General features: G+C 37.9%; 1 protein-coding gene across 1 annotated transcript in view; it reads right to left on the bottom strand.

Annotated features, from left to right (window-relative positions):
• LOC139727208 (uncharacterized) overlaps window positions 1-5,323 on the bottom strand; it is a 52,427-nt gene extending 47,104 nt beyond the window's left edge. Inside the window, exon 1 of the mRNA XM_071638165.1 lies at window positions 5,095-5,323. The gene's annotated coding sequence lies outside the window, so the exon portion shown is untranslated. The remainder of the gene's footprint in view (window positions 1-5,094) is intronic.
• Window positions 5,324-6,000: the final 677 nt, after the last annotated feature.

The following is a 6,000-nucleotide window of genomic DNA, read 5'->3' on the forward strand; positions in this document are numbered from 1 at the left end:
TGTTAAAAACGATTTTGGATTCGAGTGAACATAGCGAAGGCCTCGCGACAGAATCAGCTCTAACAAGGTGATACAAACAACAAACCACGTCTCGATGTCAAACATCGGCTAAATAACTTGCACGGAGTAAAGTGTCACGGTTAATTCCCAGAATCTGGGTAGAACCATCGGCCACTCCACTCTTTCCCTTACCCCCCCCCCCCCCCCCCTCTCTCTCTCTCTTTCTATCTGTTTGGATTCATCCCCTTTTATACTTATAAAAGAAACGCACAGTCCACAATCCATTTGCCTTACCTAGTTACCATGTGTAACTGGAAGTTTAAACAAGTTCGACCTCCGATTTCTCATGATGAGTTTAAAGCAGAGATCACGGATGTGATAGTTGACTATGGAAGATAATGAGCGATACATTCAAGAAATCGCTTTCTCAACAACAGACATCATAAAGAAAATGCTGTAAAGGTACGCATATCCACTCAGCAATTCGATTTGCATACAAATGATCGCCCAGAAGCTGTCCCTGTCTTTTGTTTCTAGGCTTTTTTTACATCATTGTATAATTGCTTTACTAGCATTGAAATGGAGCTATGTTTGCAATCATCTAATCAGACACGAAGATTCCCCCCCCCCCCCCCCCCTTTCCTGGAAAGAACACAGTGTCTCACAGTGTGAGAAACATAGTGTGAAACACTTTATGTGAAATCTCTTCACATTGTTAAATTCGAGAGTTTTAACAGTGTGAACACAATGTGAGTCATCAATTCAGCGTGAAACAACGCATTACTATCACACTATCTGAACACACAGTGAACACACTGTGAATACACTGTGGGACACTGTTCTTTTCAGTAGGGCCCTCTCTCATTCTCTCTTGATATTCCTTGACAAGGTCAGAGAAGATTTGGTGTCGTAAAATTTATCAGTATCTATTGATATTATCTTTTTATCCCATGATAATATTATGATATTACATTATTATTACGACAATGCTGTGCATACAAAACTATAAGTATATATTATAATGTTTAGTCTGTAAGAGTGACGTATATAGACGATCAAGAAATTCGCGTGGATGTACATTGTCACTGATGCTATTGTCAGTATGTTACATCCTGTATCACATTGTAAACAATTTTTCCTAGCCGTAGATAGCTTTGAAAGTCTGATTACCAAAACATGTCAATTGTCATGGTAAAAATACGAGGAAAATATCGCAAGGATTGTCAAACCCAATACTAACGCCTGATGGATGGTGTACTCAAGGCGGTATTTTCATCGGTCAACAGATGAAAGCGACTTCATTTTAAGTATTCGCATGGGAAGCGACAGGATTGCACCTACTAGCAACAAAGCCAAAAGAACAAAAATAAAAACGAGAGCAAAATAAAAAGATCCGCCAAGATCAGCGATAGGAATACATTTTTTCATTCAATTGAGATATCAGTCTGAAGTAATACTCTGCCATAAAAAGGTCAACTTATGGGGTATATAAGTTATCTTTGTTGGAATGTCTGCGTACAAGACTATAGAGAAAGAGAGAAAGGGAGGGCCCTCGTATAGATTGTCTATCAGTAATTAGGCTTTTGGTCCAAACACGTTTAACCACGGATAACTCCTTGTCCAATTACTTTGTAAAGTTTACTTCTTTATTTCTTTTTATGTCCTTAAAGTGGTATAGTTCTTCTTGTTGTAGATAATGGTTTCGAGGCTGAAGGAAAGTTATATATCAATATACGTATATATATATATATATATATATATATATATATGTGTGTGTGTGTGTGTGTGTGTGTGTGTGTGTGTGTGTGTGTGTGTGTGTGTGTGTGTGTGTGTGTGTGTGTGTATGTGTACATGTATATAAGCCCCACCAGGGCTCGACATTAGCGGTGGCCCAGTGACTCGGGGCCACTAAACATGGGTGTCTCGGCCACCAAATTTGTCTTTTGGTGGCCCGATCGGGTAACTTTGATTCGAAAACAAAACACTGTTACCTTTACTTTTATTTCGGGTCACGACATATCATTTCGGGCCACTACAATTTTGATTTGAAGATTTTAGGGGCCCAAACGGGCAACCAGACCCCCCCAAAAAAAGTTAGTGTCGAGGCTTGTAGATATACTACAGAAGCATTTTACAACTTTCGGAATGTTTACCTCTGAAAGGCTATAAGATCACATCAGGTTGAAAGTACGGTGGTCGATGCTTTTCACGGCGCCGTTGGAATTTGCTAAATCATAGGAGTTTGCTAAAATCATTGTCCTCTCTGAACCACTATCTATTTTTTTTTCTCTGTTCCTTTTCCGTGTATAAGGGGGAGGGAATATCTGAGATACTGACTGTAACGAAACAATTTATTGCAACGTGAAATACAGAGAAGTATTACCGTCTTTCTACCTGCTCATGTATACAATCTATGCTGTGAATAAACAAACGCGACTCCGGAGCGAGTGCTTCCGCGCATTCCTTCAATATCCCTTTTCCTCTTTTTTTTCTGACGTAATTTGCCCCAAATGCTGTAGCGTAATGTGAATCGTTCTATTTACATGAGGCGTGGGAGCCCAAAGCGATTTGACACTCGTACAACAGCTACCGAAACATGTTCTGGATACAGATGTTAAGAAAGGAGAAGAAAAAATAAAACAGAATCTATTGTTACCATTGATGCTGTAAAATTTTCCCCGCAAGAATGTCGCCCGTTGCCGTAACTGATCCGTCACCCCGATATACTGTGCTGGTAAAGGGACTCCCGGCCGGGGAAAACACACTCGTGATAAGTAAAGAAATCGTACCACGCTATAACCATTATACTAGTTTCAGAAGATTTTATTACGAGACTTGTTGAAAGTCTCCGTTCTTAATCAGACATCATGAACTATTTTTGATGACAACCTGTGCTTCCAAAATAAGTTGAGAAAGAAAAATACTATGATTGATTACAGACCGCTCAGTATTGTGAGCGTCAATCCCCTTCGAGCAATTGTATTATTCTCCCTAGAATTTGTAACTTTTTCTGTCTTTACTCTGCACGGTTCATTTTTCTTTTTCATATCTGATGGTATTTCTGCAGCTCGCTCTCACCAATAAATTGGACAAAAATACGTGACAAAACCTAGGATGCATATTTGCCTTGAAGTATTAGAGTTATCAGGACAATTTAGGGTATCAGACTTCCGCGAAAGAGCAAAATACAGGTCATATGATCAGAAAAAAAAAGAAACACTTTGCAGTAGACATACATGATTTTGGATGGCAACAGGTGTGAAGTGAGGCGTAATCTGTCTGTTTGCTTGTTCATTTTCCCTTGCACAAATTAAATCCAGGACAGAAGAATCAAATTAGCTTGAAATAAAACTTTTCAAGAACAAAAATCCACGTTGCTACTTGCGACTTAAGGTGCAACGCGATCATTAAGAACTGAGGAAAAATGTATGAATTGTCTGCATGTTAGAAGCTATTTTTGCACGAGAGATATCAACTGTTGGAAATGATGAGTGTAATGTGAGCAAGCTATATATAATAAAGATGAATATGCAAACAAATGAAAGATAGAAAGAACAGGGGAAAGCGGGAGAAGGGAAAGAACAAAAAAGAGAAAAACATTTAAGGAATGAGGGGAGAGGCGACCATCACTATAATCTCTGCCCGTTATCTTTTGAAAAAAAAAGAAGAAAAAAAAAGATTCATCGCCATATATAGAGTCTACTGAATGGCACTGGTGTATTTCTCTGTCCAAAGAAACAAAATTTCCAAAGCAGGTTTCAACATGATACCTATATACCCGGCACGCGTTCAGTGCCCGAAAGAAGTGGTATTTTGATATTCCACATTTACTTTGAAAATCGAAATTTATTACATCAGATCTTGGCGGCGGTGCTGTCTCCACACGTATGCAATATTGTTATTCAATAAGTGACCGGAACAAACAAGTTTGACAAGATGACCACTGCCGAAGTGTCCCTGAGATTCTAAATTTCTTGTAATTCTGTATCTTTGCTCCGCATTCGCATAAACGTACAGGCACACACATACACAGGCACAAAAAAAAAACACGCACACAAACAAACACAAGCATATATAAATAAATAAATAAATAAATGTATATATATATGTATGTATATATATATATATGTATACACACACACACACATATATATAAATATATATATATATATATATATATATATAAACATTATGATCATATAATACATGTAATCATCATCGATATGTATTCCTCCTCACCATCACGATAACGACGACACTAAGTTCAGAATGACGCATTAAATTTGAAAACTACTGTCAATACCGTTGTCAAAGAAGCAAACGAAATGTGCACGCACACAATGAGGTGTTATTGGACCAAGGTTTCATCTTAATATCAAGACTTTTTGTCACTGCTGCGCAATTATCACTAATGCCAATAAAATTACACTTTCGAAACTATGCGACGCCAAGAATGAATTAGGCAATAAACTGAAGTTACTGTATGAACGACGAATTCAGGTTCCCTTGTCCCGTTCGATGAAGCTGTAAATTATATGCAATCATCTGGTGAAAAAAAAATTAGACTTATCTAAATGTATCCTTGATCTTTTAAAAAAGCAAAACCTTTGCATCCATATGGAATTGAAAAGCAATTTCGCTTTCATTTGAAGAGGCTTAAGTAAGATAAAAACATATCTGGAGTCAAGCAGAAGTGACAAATAAAGTAACAAATGAAATATAATTTTTTTCAGTTTATATGTGTTTTGTATAGAACAATTGTCATTGTTTCGTGGACTATTACTAATGGGATGCAAATTTCCAAACAAAACGCTAGAATAATCTGGTTCTCAAGGTATGTGACGAGTGAATTAAAGACCATCACGGCATTTCAACTTCAAGACATGAAAGAATAAACCAAACTCTATTTTAAATCTCTGGAAAAAAAAAAATTCATAACTTTGTTGAAATAAAAGATGGCACCGCGATCTCAAATGTAAGGCTTTGTTTAAACGTGTTATACCAGAGTATCGCCTGTCCATCGAACACTGACTGGAGGAAGGCGTGTGCTATATACCTCCATTCCAGGCTATAAATTCAAGTTGAAATACCTACCTTATGTAAGACGAAGCTGAAGTGATGATGGAGAGCACTTTCTGCAAGGTTGGCGGAGGATGCCCTTTGAGATGCCTCGGTGTCTAGCGACGTGGAGTTTATTCTAGCTTTCTTCTTTCAGGGTGGTAGTAATGATTCACAACCAGCGATCAAGACCAGCATGTGCCTCAAGTGTGACTGCTGTCAGTTGGTGGTCTGCTCCTCAAAACTGATTGTTTTCGCGCGTTTTTCCTTGGCGTGTGTGACAGCGGCATGTCGCGTGCTTCGATGATATACACAGTCAGCTAGCTGCAGGCTCATCCATTTCTCGCGTAGGTAGGCAAGGCTATTGTACTACATTACCTGCTTTCAGAGGGACAAGTACTTTCGTTAAATTTATGATGGAATTATTTATTAAGATATGAAAGAGGCTTTCGTCTAAGAACAAATCATGAAACACTTATATCACAACTATATAATAAAACGATATTTCAAGCGGCGAATTTTGAAACAAAAGTAGTTAGGCCCTACCTACTTTGAGGTATATTGCATAAAACGAACAGCCGGGATTTCAACTTCATGCAATGAAAACCGAAGGTCTATTCTATTTCTGTTTTAGAGGGAAGCGTACTCCATGAAGGGATTTAAAATATTTCACCAACAATCAGACTCACAATCATACCATTTATTCGTCATCCTAATCTCAAACCTTACAGTCATCAAACGTGTTCACGTTTTCTCATAAATACGAATGCATAATACCTTCTTCCCTAGAAATACCGATACGCAGTACCAAGGATAATATCTTTCATAAATTCCTCCATCATAATTGCTGAAATTTTAACACCTGTAATTTTGCCTCCAAATGTCACTTTACTTCACAGTCATGTTCCACCCAAACTGTATTCACCATACATGTTTGCTCAG

This window comes from Diadema antillarum, unplaced genomic scaffold (assembly GCF_040938485.1).
Source record: "Diadema antillarum isolate AM-2024a unplaced genomic scaffold, OU_Dant_1.0 seq00000122_RagTag, whole genome shotgun sequence".
Classification (NCBI taxonomy): domain Eukaryota; kingdom Metazoa; phylum Echinodermata; class Echinoidea; order Diadematoida; family Diadematidae; genus Diadema; species Diadema antillarum.